Raw genomic sequence first — 13,163 nt, forward strand, 5'->3', positions numbered from 1 at the left:
TGAAAAGAAAGAGGCAGGGAAAGTTGTGTCTGGATGAGCATCTGAAAGCAGCATTTTCACCTTCTGTGTTTTCTCCCTTGGTTCTCTTTGGTGCCCAATGTGAGGTCTTTCATAGTGTCTGGTGGTACGCATATCAAACTGTATTTAAGTATGGTCAACAGTGGGATAGTGGTGGATGAAATGATGAAGGGGTCTGTCTTTGCTGTAGGTAATGTTGTCTCGTAATCAGTGTATTTAGACCTGTGTACAGACGTAGGAGGTACAGTCTCTTGTCAGACTAAAATGGATTTGTAATGTAGCAGCTTGTAAAAGCAAGAGGTAAAGCTATACAGGTTTGTGATGGAAAAGCACTGAAGTCCAGGATCCAGACTTGTAGAACATTGGAAAATGCCTGATTTGACTAGTCCAGATCAGGACTGTTGGACTTTCCTTTTAGTCCGAGCAAGAAGCAACAGGAACTATTTTGGTTTAAATTTAAAATACAGTACAAATGAAATATCTTCTAAGTGTCTCTTCTCCAATGATCAGATCAAAACTGAGTTCAACTGTTTTTAAATTTCAACCTTTTCCCTTCAATGGGAACACAAATCATAGCTCTACTCCATTTTCAAGTTCCTGCCTAGACTTGACATATAAATGCCATAAAACCACAGGAATGAATATCCTCCTGGTGCTTCTGAGCCAGCTTGGAGGTGGAAACTTAGAACTTGAATGCAGAGCAGAGAAAAAAGAGATTCATTGATTTCTGAGGCCATCTGAATGTGACCCCCTACACCATGTGTGTGATAGATGAATCGCCCAAGTATTTCAGCATCAAGATCATAATACTTAGTTGCAGATACCCACATCCCTTGTGAAGCCACAGCAACAGCCGGTGCTGCATTTCTCACAATGCTTAGGTGCCAGCTCATTCCGTTAAGCTCATAGTATTTCTGAAGGACAGCTTTGATTCAGGAGAACAATAATAATAAACATCTCATAAAGGTTCAGGCTTCCTTTTTACCTGCTGAACTTGCTTGTCTTCATCAAATATCCTATGGGTACAGAAACTATTTGTAAAAATTACCCCCACCCTGCCAGCTAATCCGTCAACAGAAATGAAGCGATGGTCCAAAGCTGATGATGTGGCAGATGAAGTCTTGATTGGCTTTGGGCAGTGCAGAAATGAAGGCACCTTCAGCCAGCCTTTGTCTCCTCTCAGACCCTTTGCTCCAGGGTGTTTCCCTTTGGTCTCCAGGCTGATGCAACGCAGGCCACCTGAAAGCACTGTCGTGCTGTTTCAACATGATCTCTCTTCCAGCCCGAGACCTTGGGAATCCTTTTCCCCAATGCATTTTTTCCCTTGTGTTTAAAATGCCCTAAGGACCAGACAGCGTGACCCATGCGGGAGACCAAGGTATTGAGAAGCACTGAGAAGTGTCAAGATGTTGCAAGACTTGGCGCATGCCCGTTGCTTCTCACTGGCCTACTCCACTGCCTATAAACACATCATGTTCCTCACCACAAATAAATGTTTATCAGAAGTGACATTTGAGTTCATCCCTAACTGTGAGCCAGGTCCCTGCATGGCAAAGAAGGGGAAAAGGAAGACAAGTTCATTTGCTGACCTGTTCAGTACGGATGTGGAGGTCCTGGGCAGGGTCACCCATTGCCATAGAAGAGCTTCAGGACACAGGGGGTTGTGAACCTAAATGGTTTGGAAAAGCTGGGAATAGGGAAGCAAGAAGATTGTGAAGTGTGTGGCTGTGCTGCGGCTATCTGAGCCCACGTGATAAGGACTGTAGGAATAACACGGTCAGGAAAACAGCGCAGCTGTATTTATAGCAAACGATAAGGAAATATAAGTTTCCTTTGGCTGGGAAGCTGCTACTTCAGATCACTTGGGCTGGGCCTGGGTGTGACTACCTGTGAGCGAGATGTCGCTCCTTGGCATTGTGTTTTTTGAGCTCAGAGGTCGCAGTGGGCTTCTCCAGCGGTGTCTCAGTGTGGAGAACACAACCTCCAAGGTTAGCACAACCTTCCTGCGTAATTAATGACTCAATTTCCTTCATCTGATAGATAACCTATGTGATTCCTTCTGTTCCTGCTGTCTGCCAGACTGATCTGGGACAACTTCTTACAGGTTGGGAAGGGGCCCCGAAGTCTCAACAGCAGCAATGACTGTACCCAGCTATTCACCACCCCCAGACCCTGTGCCATGCCAGGGCCAAGTGTGGACAGGGAGCTCAGCGCAGGTTTTGATCTGAGGTCATTGTGTGCTAGGATGAGACTTGGGGAGTTTTTCTGGGGATGAGCAGATGCTGGTGGGACCATGGGTCTGATTTCTAGAAGCGAGCCTCCCCTTGTGACTTTTGCTCAGATGAGGGAAATGTTTCTTTTCCATATGGGATCTGGATGTGGCTGAGAGCTTGGGAGAGCTACTTGAGGCTGGAGGATCCTCTCACGGCCAACTGACCTCCCTTGATTTCTGCCACATAATAACAAAATGCTGCGAGGGAAAAGCATTGTGTTTCAGGTTGACAGCGTGAAAACCTAAGCTTTCCTGGTCTAATCCAGACCCAGTTGCAGATCCAGACCCTGTCTGCCTGGACAGTCTCAAACAGCCAGGGATTACCACCAAAACCCCCTCCCACAGCCTTCCTGGCGGAGGTGGGTGCTTGTGTATTTTATATACTGTGACTCTCTTTATTAGACCTTTCCCATCTTCTTCTCTTCAGCTCCTATTTTCACGGTCCCCATGTGGCTGTTTTTCACTCTGCTGGCTCTCTCCTCCAGTCTTCAATATCCCTTAAACAAAACAAAACAAAAAAAAAAAAAAAAAAAAAAGGCTGGCTCCTTTCCCTCTGCCCCCGCAATGCTTGTTTTGGTCCGGTTTCTCCTTGGGCAGGTTGGGAGCCTGCAGCGCTGGAGGCAGTCAGCCGTGCAAGCAGGGAAGCAGCTCGGAGGGATGCCGAATGGCTTTTCCATCCCTCCCCGTGGCAGCACTCAGGGGTAGAGGAGGGAGCTGGGCTGCGGGAGGAGGCAGCTCCAGCCCCGTGGTCTCCCAGGGACCGGGACTGGCGGTCAGAGGGCAGGTTGCACCACCCCACCACAAACCAATGTGCCTTTTGCTGTTACAGGGGCTTGGAGGCTGGTGCGGGGCAGCTGCAAGGATTTTGGCATTGACCAGGAACTGGGGTCCTCTCAGGAATGTCTTTGAGGCTTTGCAAGGGAATGTCCCCTGGGCATTTCTTCTTGTACAAAACCTCGCCCACGTCCCCTATCTGTGCCAGCCCGGGGTGCAGGGAAAGCCGCTTGGCCACTCTCTTCAGCTCCGATTGACCTTACAGAAATACCAGCAGGAGCTGCTGCAGCTTAAAAATGTTGCTGCTGTTTCCTTTCTCGCAGGGTGGCCCGTGAGAGCAAAGGTGCAGCGGTGGCCCCGGTTGCACCCCAGCGCTGTGGGCCACATGGTGTGCACACTTGGTTCAGGCATCCTGCTCGCCCTCTGCTCGCCCCCTTGGGTACACCCCTCCCCTGCCGGCTGGACGCCTCCGCACAGCGGCAGCTGCTGGAGGAGGCCAGCAAGGAACGGCGTGGGGCTGCAGTGGGGCTTTGGCTCCCACCCAGGATGTGTCACCCAGAACCGGCAGGGCCAGCTGGCAGGAGGCAGCAGGATTTCCCACATCTCGACCCCTGCCTGGCCCCACAGGCAGCCCGGCAGAGGGAGGAAACATCGGGAAAGGCAGGACCCAGGCTGGTGGATGAGGGGGTGGGTAGGGATGGCTGCAGCAGGGGCAGACCCCTGGGCAGCATGGGCTGAGCCCCAGCCCCACAGCACCCAGGCAGGATATTGCATCCAAGCGGATGCATCCATTTCTCCCTTGTCTCCTCCCCAAACACCTCTGGGGAGGTGAGCCAAAAAGGGGATCAGTGCCCGAGTCCTGCCTGCTCCCTGCCCCGCACCCTGGCTGGGTTGCTCCACCTCTTGCCAGGTTGTTTTTGTGGCTTTTATGTTTTCTTGCTGTCATTTTTTTATGCAATCCTTTTTCAGCTTGCTGGGGTTGCTCGGACAGATCTGAGAGCTCCTGTGAGATTAAAAGCCTGAACACACGGGTAAGCCCCAAGAGGTGGAGAAGGTGTTTGGGATCCCTGGCATAGGACAAGGGTGTGGAAAAGTCACCCCAGCTATTTAAATGCCAGCAGCCACGAGCCGTGTCAGTGGCCCTGGCTCAGAGCCACGAGGAACATGAGGTGGGAGCGTGCAATGAAACACCCATCCCCGTGGCTCTCCTGTCAGGAGGTGCATTGAACCAGTTGAAATGCTACGGTTTTGTGTTTGACCCCTTTTCAGGATGATAAGTCAGCATGGTTTTCTGTGCTGACTATGCAAAAGGTGTTTTCTGCTTTAAAAGTGTCTAAACGCTGCTTTTTGACAAACTCTAACCAAAAAAATCAGAAAAAAGGACGTTTGTCTCAAGCAGTCACTCCTTGCTAAAAGGTTTGAGCTGTCTGAATTGCCTTTTTTCCCTTGAATGCACTGGCAAAGCCCTCGTGGCCAGGCTGGCTGGAGAGCCGAGCTCCAGAGGGAGCAGCGCCTGGGCTGCCATGGACGGGCACCCGGCATCACCACAGCCAGAGCAGCACGTTGCCGTGTCAGAAAATGCAATTCGCTGGCACAGCATCCCCATGGCACGGCACATCTGCAAGAAAAATTGCAGCATAATCATTGCTTAAATACTTCTCCTTTTTCCCCCTTTATAAGAAATCTCCCTGGGAATAATATTATTCCCTGAAATTTAAATATATTCCCCCCCATCCACATTTTTGGGCCCTCCAGAGTATACACACACTTCAGCCTCGAAGGTTACTCATGCGCCCTGGCCTGCTGGCTGTGTTTTGGGTTGGGGTTTGTTTGGTTTAGGCATACTGTTGTTTCATTTGTTTTGAAGATGCATACCACACAATGAATTCCACGGATTCTGTGAGCAGTTATGAATAGATGGGGATGAACAATTCAGGAAAAAAACAAACAAACAGTTTGTTTTGTCTCTTAACTCTCTTTCTCCGAACACGTAGGCAGCTGTGCTCTTACGCAACTGCCCGGAGCGGCTCGAGGAGTCCCCCCTGCCTGGGCTTTTGCCACCTGGAGGTTGCCACATCCATGGCTGAGGGATGGTAAGAGGGAGCAAGGATGCTCCTTATCCCTCTAAGCATCAACTCATCTGGCTTAGTCTGCGTTTGGGATTTAGACTGACTTTATTAAGGAGTATTTAATTGATTTTAATGAACCTGCTGTTGTTGTCACAGTGCGGACTAAGAGAGCTCGTCTAAGTCATTAATACAGCTGCGAGTGCTGCGCAGGTTGCAAAATGGCTGGAGGGGCTAGCACACCCTTATGGTGCTACCATGCTGATAGAGTTAGGAAGGCAAAAACCTCTGCCTTTCCCTCTTTATCCAAACTATGGTTTGAAACAGTCAATGCATTAAAAAGGGAAGGCGCTGAGGCACGATGATGGGCACAAGTACTCTGCAAGAGGGTGGCCTGTTTATTTACCCCCATCTGCTTGTTTTTATAATTCCCTCTTGCCATGTTCAGGCCTGTCTCCTGGACACCCTAGGGCTCCTCTCTTTGTCCTTTTATGTGCTTTCTTATTTTAAACTTTTTATTTTAAGCTTTTTTTATTTTAAACTGGCTAGAAGGCGGAAGGAAATTTCCCCGAACACACAGAATTGCTGCAGGTCTTTTGCTCTGAAGGCTGAGCTCTCCCCAAAGGTGCAAACAGGTGAACATTTGTGTCCATCCAAAACCAGGGATAAACTAACCTCTTCTACAGACGAGGGCATGGTGCAGAGAAAGACATTGAGGATTAAATGCGTGGGAAAGACAGAAATTTTGGAGGGAGGAATGGATGCACAGCACTGCACAGGAGCAGATACCCGCCGTGGCAGGCTCCAGCCCGAAGCACAGATTGATGCAGGAGAAAAGCATTGTGGCTGTGCCGATTTATATCAGGTAACAGTCCCACCGTGACTTTTACTGTCCCTGCTAGGCCGCATCTGAATAACAGGTCTAGTGGCAAATGGCACCCTGCACGCAGACCAGGGCCCAACAGGTTGCCTGTGGGGTGCCCGGGACGCATGTTGAGGGCTGCAGCAGGGAGCTTCTGCATATTTGATGGCTTTGTGTACAGATGTTTGGTAGAAGTGTTTACACCATTGCGTGCCTGTGCTTATGATGTATATGGTACATATGGGCATAAATCAGCGCCTTGACAAAGCAAGGCAAAAACATCCCAGCTGGCTGGGGAAACCCGAAGAGCACATTGCAATGCTACTGTACGGCAACAGCTTTGATTCAGTGTGAGCACGCTACCGGGGTAGAGGATTTTTCCCAGGCCTGGGCTATGTGCACATGGCCGGGCTGGTTTGCGTCAGCCGCTGACGCACGTCCGGGCCCCACGACGTGGGTCTCGTGTGTGCTGCCCATCCTGGCAGCTTTGTGGCGGCCGGAGGAATGAGGGCGAGTCGCACCGTCCGCCAGGCTTGACAGCAGGGCACGGCGCCCGGCGGCGTCCAAGCCCCTTGCGCAAAACGTGGGTGCCCGCCAGCCGGCGAAGAGCACCAAAAATACCCAGGACTGGCCAAGGGAGATGTTGCAGGCGCCAAGTGGCTCGCTCCAAAGCTGTTTGCAAGGGGACTTTGCTCCAGCAATAATGTTAGCTGCTGCTGTGCGCTCAAGGGCAATGGGGATGTAAAAAGCAGGCTGCTGGCCTGGCCAGTGGCAGGGATGGCTCTGTTTGGCGTCCCTGTGGCAGGGCAGAGAGTGGGGTTTTGCAGTGGGGCTGAAGAGGAACAGGAGGAGCCCTCCTCTCTGGGCGTTGGGTTTTGGTGTGGTGATACCTGATTCCCTCTTGGCTCTTCCGGGCGTCCGCCTGCACCTTTGCCCCCGCTGGTGGGGACCAAGGGCCAGGCTGATCTGCCGGTGCCCAAAGGGTGTCCCAGGGCACGGATCAACAGGAAGAGCGGAGGGGCGGCTTTCCTTCCCCTGGATCTCCTTTCAGCCCCCTGTGCCAGGCTGGGGCCACAGGTACAGCTGATGGTACAGGGGGAGAGGCAGCGTTTAAAAGGGAGAGGTTGCATCATGCGGGGCTGGGCGGGCTTTGGAGGCAGAAACCTCATCTGTTAAACACATACCGCCTGCCTCCCCCCCCACCCCCCCGGCAGGGAACATTCAATCCTCTCTTTGATGGACGTCCAAGAAAATACTTCTTCCACATCCTAAACTTGTTAGCACCAGTTAATCATCTTAACCTTCTTCCCCTCCGAACACACACTCCAATGAGTTTCCCATCGCTGGCAGCCGTTAAAGACGCAGCAACGCTTTTTGTGCCGGCCTTTGCAGGCAAGCGTACAGCCATTAATTATTAAACATCCTGGCTGTCCCCCAGGTGGGAGAGCAGAAACCCACGTCTCGTGCTGAAGCTGCTTCAAAGTCACTGTCCAGTGAGTTACTTGGGTGGATGCACTTGATGCAGCTCTCCCCTTCCAGGAGCTGGACCAGGTCTCTGCCCCTCTGTGCGCTGCCTCTTTGACATTCATAAGCATTGTGAAACATAAGCCCTGGAAAATATTTGCCTGCATTAGAGTGATGCTCCGACACATCCCAGATTAACGTTGCAAAATGCCAGTGGCATGACAACCAGAGGGTTGGAGAGATGTGCTCACGTGCGGGGTCTGTGCTGCACAGCCGGTGAGGGGAGAGGGCTGTGGCATGTTGGCTGCTAACTGGGCATCTCCCCTTCATTTCATCTGGCTATTTCTCCCCTTTCCTATCTGGAAACCCCCTTGTTGCCCACTGCACGTCTTTGCTGTGCTTCCCCTAAAATAAGGTTGTGTTTCAGATAGGGGAAAGATGACTCCTTGATGCATCCATCCCCTCTGCAGTGCCTGTGGCTCTGGGAGGCGGCGATGTGCCCTTTGATGCTCTCTACCTCTTGCACATATGGGTTTGGGAGGCAGCCCGCTCGCACGGCCTCCCCAGACCAATTCACCTCCTCGCTCCCCAAACCAGGGCCAGGGTGACTCCTGCTCTGCTCCCCCATCCCGTTCCAACCTGGCTGCCGAGGCTCAGTGTCTGTTTCTTCCTCATGTGATATCTTGGGCAAGCAGCATCGCAGCTGGACTGTGCAAGCAGGAGGTAATTAAATCAGCATATTCCCCAGGGTGGTGGCTGATTAACAGCACATTTTCCCCACGCCGGGGGGCTGAGACATACACGGGCAGTATCAATCCATCGCTTGCTTCACTCCTCTCCCTTAGGATGTCTGTTTTTTTCTTTTTGCTTTTCCTTTTTTCCTTTCTTTCAAAGAGAAGATGAAGATTATATCAGCCGAACTGGAATCTGAACTGACAGAGCTTTGTGCAAGGGACTTGTTTATTATGATTTGGTATTGCTCCGGGCAGCGTGTGTGCTACACTGGGGACCACCCAGCGATCCCGTCCACACCAGGCTCCCCTTGCCGTGCGGCTCAACCAGCAGCAGGTAGAGGACCGTGGGGCCATGGTCTGTGCTTTGCCTTTGGGAAGGGGTGTTCCTGAGGCCGAACCTGGTACTGGGACATGGCACTGGGTGGACATGGCCAGATCCCAGCGGCTGCTCTTTGCTTGTCCTCCTCATCATCAGCCGCTGCCATCCAAGGGAGGAGATGTTGCTGGAGGCGACGGCAGCTGCTAGGACTTTTGTGTTGGCCTCGTCCCTAACGGAGCTGAAGCACACAATGGGATGGGATTTTTTTTTTTCCTTTTTTATTTAGTTTTTAAATATTAGCTCCTTATTAGAGGGATTTTGGCAGCAAAGAGGGAGTAGTTATGTCTCCCAAAACGGCAGCCATTGCCTACAGATTAACTCCCCCTTAAACCCAACTATATACAAGTGCAACACAGATGAAAGAGGGGTTGGAATGTCAAAAGCACCCCACAGAGCTTATGGGTCTTTGGCACAGCCCTGGCCACAGCGAGGGAGCCATGTCTCAGCCCACTGCTCACCAGGGAGCAATGTACCTGGCCCTGACCTGTCTGAAACCCAGGGAGAAGCTGTGGTATTGCGAGGCTGTTTGGCATCCCCTGTGTGACATTATTTAATTTGGGCTTAAAAACAGAAGGAAAAGAGAGGGGGAAAGAAATGTGGCTTTTATGAAAGATGTAGCCTCGTGGTTCGTAGCTTGCCCCCAGTTCATGTGTGTGGTGATCTGTTGCTTAGGGATGACCTGTGTGCTTATAGCAAATGTTTTTTTTCTGGGGAAACAGGAGGAGATGGGGATTATCGGGTGTGGTTGTGAATATTTCTCTCCCTGAATTTCAAAGCCATCCTGGATAGATCCCTGTGGTCTGCTATTGCATTACCCTGACTCTTAGTGGGCAGGGGTCCTGGAGTTTCTTGGGAGAGTGATGGGAAGTGGCTCTCAGGTTCTTTAGGGAGGGAAGCTACAAACATGTGACTCTTGGATCGAGGGCTGGTGTGGAGCATGCGCTGTCCCCAGCCCCGCGTGATTTGGCATGCATTCAGCCATTGCCTCCTCCTCCACATGGGTTTCTCCACGTGCTTTTCCCATGCAGCAAACTGGAGGCAACAGGGAAGGGATCTGCACGCTCAGTTCATTCTAGGTAAGGAAAGCTATGAATCCTTTTATTCCTGTTAGCCAACGCGGGTTGTGTCCATATGTGCGTGCTTCCCCAGCCTGGCTCCTACCAGGCAGAGCCCTGCATGGGGGTAGCCAAGCTAAGCAAAAGTCTGAGTTTGAGACATGCTAAGAAAGCATCAGCTAGATTTGGATGAATGAATGAATGCTCTCCTCTTCCTGTGCAATAAAACATGCTGAGCAAACCCACTTGGGCTCAGAAACCCCATCGCATTTTTCCTTTTGAAAGGACTAGCATCAGCCCCGCTCTCCTCCACATGCTCTGTTTGGAAACAAGGCAGCGCATCAGGAAAGAGCCTGAAGGAAGAATTTATGGTGTCTCTAATTAGTCAGTTTGTTCCATCCTTGAAGAAGAGGATAACGAGCGACAGGGATGCATTGCTGGCCTCTGGAGGAAGAGCACTGTGGCTAGGCTTATGTCCAACTGCTGATAGGGTAATTAGTGGTAACTGGGAGCTATCAATCATCTCGGGTGGAAAAATGTCTCGGTTAAAGGAAAGACCCTCCCAAACATTTTCATAACTCAAAAGGGTGTGAGACAGGGTCTGGAAGACAGTACTGGCAGTCCATGAGGTATTTGAGGAAGGAGTCTATTAAAAGATAAATTGAACACAATGGTCTTTTGTTCCTTCCCTGGTAGGTGACAGAATTTGCTGTTATAAAAGTTGCAAAGTATTTTGGAAGGAGGAAGGAAGAAGAAAAGAGTTAGCAGATGGAAAAGAGGGAAGAATAACAAGAATTAGCGAAAAAAAAGTAATAGTGCACTAGATATTAAAATCAGCTGCTAATTGCAAAAATGATATAGGAAGAAAATGAATCTGTGCAATTTGACAAGGGAGTAAAATGTATAATTTGCATTTTAAGTGCATAATCAGAGAATTTATTTAAATAATCATTAGCTATAGTAAGTTCCAACTTTCTACTTTTCCCAGACAACCACATTATGAGAGAGATTGTAATTTTCAGCAGGAAGTAAAAGTGCCATGGATTTTGTATTTTGTTTTACCCAGCCATGATTTATTTTGGCCAGTTTTTTCCTGTGGTTCCTTCCTAATTCTGCAGCTCTCTGAGGAATAGGACTTGTGCAGGGCCTGACCGAGTGCTGAAGAAGCGGTCAGCTCCTCGATGGAGGAATGTCAGACTTCTGAATAACCAGCTGCAGTTTTTAAACTGGTTTGGATTTCCAGAGCTTTCAGACACCACCTTCCATATTCCTGGCATGGAATAGGATGTGTTAGAGGATATGGGGTGGGAGCTGCAGAGAGACTATCAAACATCTACTCTGCCAAGAGTAGGGTTTTATTGGAGTGGTAGCTTGTTGCATTGGTTGTGTGTCTTCAGACTAAGAGTTGCGAGGTGCTTGTGGAAATGTCCAGGTGTTTGAGGTGGACTTCAAAAACACAGAAGGAGCCGGAGAATTAGTGGGGTAGTGCCCCTGGAGAGCAAGAGCTGGCGAAGAAGTTGAGGAGACTCGGCAGTCTGGCAGGGAAACTCTGTTAAAGGCATGAGCTGAAACCATCCCAGTGCAAAGGAGTTATAGTAAGGGATCAACTAAAGAAAATCATAAACTCCTCAGCGAGCTGAAATTCAAGACAGAAGAAAGGTAAAGCTGGAAGGATTTAAAATGAATAGGTGTGCAAGATGAAAACCTGGAAGTCTAGGGTGAGGTGGGACTATCAAGGACACCAAGAAAATGTTGAAGTAGTTCATTGTGAGTGAGAAGGAGAGCTTCCTCCTCACTGGAGCATGAGAGCCAGTCACACCAGACAGCGAGGGCACCAGCTTCTTAGAGAAACGCTGCAAGAAATCTCTGAGCCTTTGAGGGCTCATGGAGGACAAGTGACATTTCAGAAGATAAGGTCAAGGCAGAGGTGGTGACAGGGAGGAACTCAGTTTCCCTCTGTGATTAAGATCCTGTCGATAGGGTAAATAGACACCATGTCTTCTGCCTTCACCAAGCTGTCTGCCTTTGACTCATGCAGTGAGCTGGAGAGCAGGTTGCTGTTTAAAAGAACTACACTTCAAGAGGGAAATGGGATGCTGAGGGGGAGCAACGAGAATGAACAGAGGTCCAGAAAACACGGCCTCTGTGGAGAGACTGAAAGAATTAGGTTTTGTTTAGTCTAAAGGCAAGCGAAGGCTGTGGGGAACAGGACAGCAGACTTCAAACACATAGAAGGTAACCGCAAAAAGGAGAGAAATAAAAAAAGCTGTTCTTCGAGTTTGCTGTGCATCAGAGGTCGTTGGCTGACTTAAACAACAACACTGGAAATGTTGGGTAGTCTCTAAGAAAGATAATAAATGTGGCCTTATGAGTCAGGGCATGGGTATTGCCTGGGTCAGATCACTAGGGAAGAGTGAGGTGTCTTCATCCCCAGAGGACAGCAACAGGTTAGAGAAATATTTGCCCAAATGGGCTAGGTAGAGACTCTTTTCCCTTTGGTTGCTTTGAAGATGTTCCCTCCTCGATTTCGTGTCCCTCTCATTCCCCAGGAATCCTTTAATCTCTGTTTGGTTTGCTCAGGGGAGGCAGATGGGGAAGAGAAAGGGGATAGTCAAGAGCAGCGGTTTTTGGCTGGCGGTTTGTGTGAGCCTGGGGGCACGCTGGCTCTTTGGCAGAAGGTGGCGGAGCGGAGTGAGCCTGCCACCATCCGGTTTCAATTTACCATCCGGGGGTCTGCACCGCTACTGGAAAAGCCCGAGGGGGCCTCCAGATCCAAAGCGCGAAAACCCACCGGGTGAGCTGACCTTGGGGGCCCTTCCCAGCCCTGTTTTCTCTGCGTTCTGTGGCGCTAAGTGCTTCAGCATGGCAGGGACAAATGTGATTGTTTGCTGCTTGGAAAGAGCTGCTGACCCATGGATGCCTGCCCGAAACGAGCATTGTTCTGCCCTGTGTCGGCCATCCCACTGTCTCTCCCCCGGCAGTGCCGGAGGTGCTGTGTTCGTCCTGGGCACAGCCAGCACCGTGTGGGCCATCTGCTCTTGGCCCTTTTCTGCCCTTTGTTTTCACAAGGGGCTCTCCCAAATGTTTGTCAGAATATTTCTGTTTGTCTGTTGTTGAACCCTTGTCTTTGAGGACTATTATCCGCCTAATGGGCTTGCTGCGGTTATGCCAATGGCTCGGATTTTCCTCATCAGATTCTTCTGGCTCTGGAGGCCTATTGACTCCTGTTGTCCTTATAGATGTTTCCTGAAACAAGCAGATGCTTGGAGATTCAATTAGAGCCTGTGGCTTAACTCCACTATCAGACCTTCTCTTTTATTTTTGAGACTGCTGCTTAATCATGTTAATTTTCCTGTTAGGCTCCACCTCGTTGTTCACTTTGGACGTAGCTTCCCATGGACTTCTCCTCTGGGTGCAGTGCTTGAGGCCTTCTCCTTGGCAGGGGCTGGTGGTGGTGCGCCGGGATGCTCAGAGTGCCTGAGCAGTGACTTTTATCCTCAACAGCTGCTGATATTAACTGCCGAGTCTCGGTGATGTCA

The 13,163-nt window shown here is 50.2% G+C and overlaps 1 protein-coding gene across 1 annotated transcript in view; it reads left to right on the forward strand.

Moving 5' to 3' along the window:
• Positions 1 to 13,163, forward strand: part of COL13A1 (collagen type XIII alpha 1 chain) — a gene marked incomplete at its 5' end in the record, with an annotated part of 91,950 nt that overhangs the window by 8,732 nt on the left and 70,055 nt on the right. The gene's annotated exons all lie outside the window — the stretch shown is intronic.

This window comes from Platalea leucorodia, assembly GCF_965183815.1.
Source record: "Platalea leucorodia genome assembly, chromosome: 4".
Classification (NCBI taxonomy): Eukaryota; Metazoa; Chordata; class Aves; order Pelecaniformes; family Threskiornithidae; genus Platalea; species Platalea leucorodia.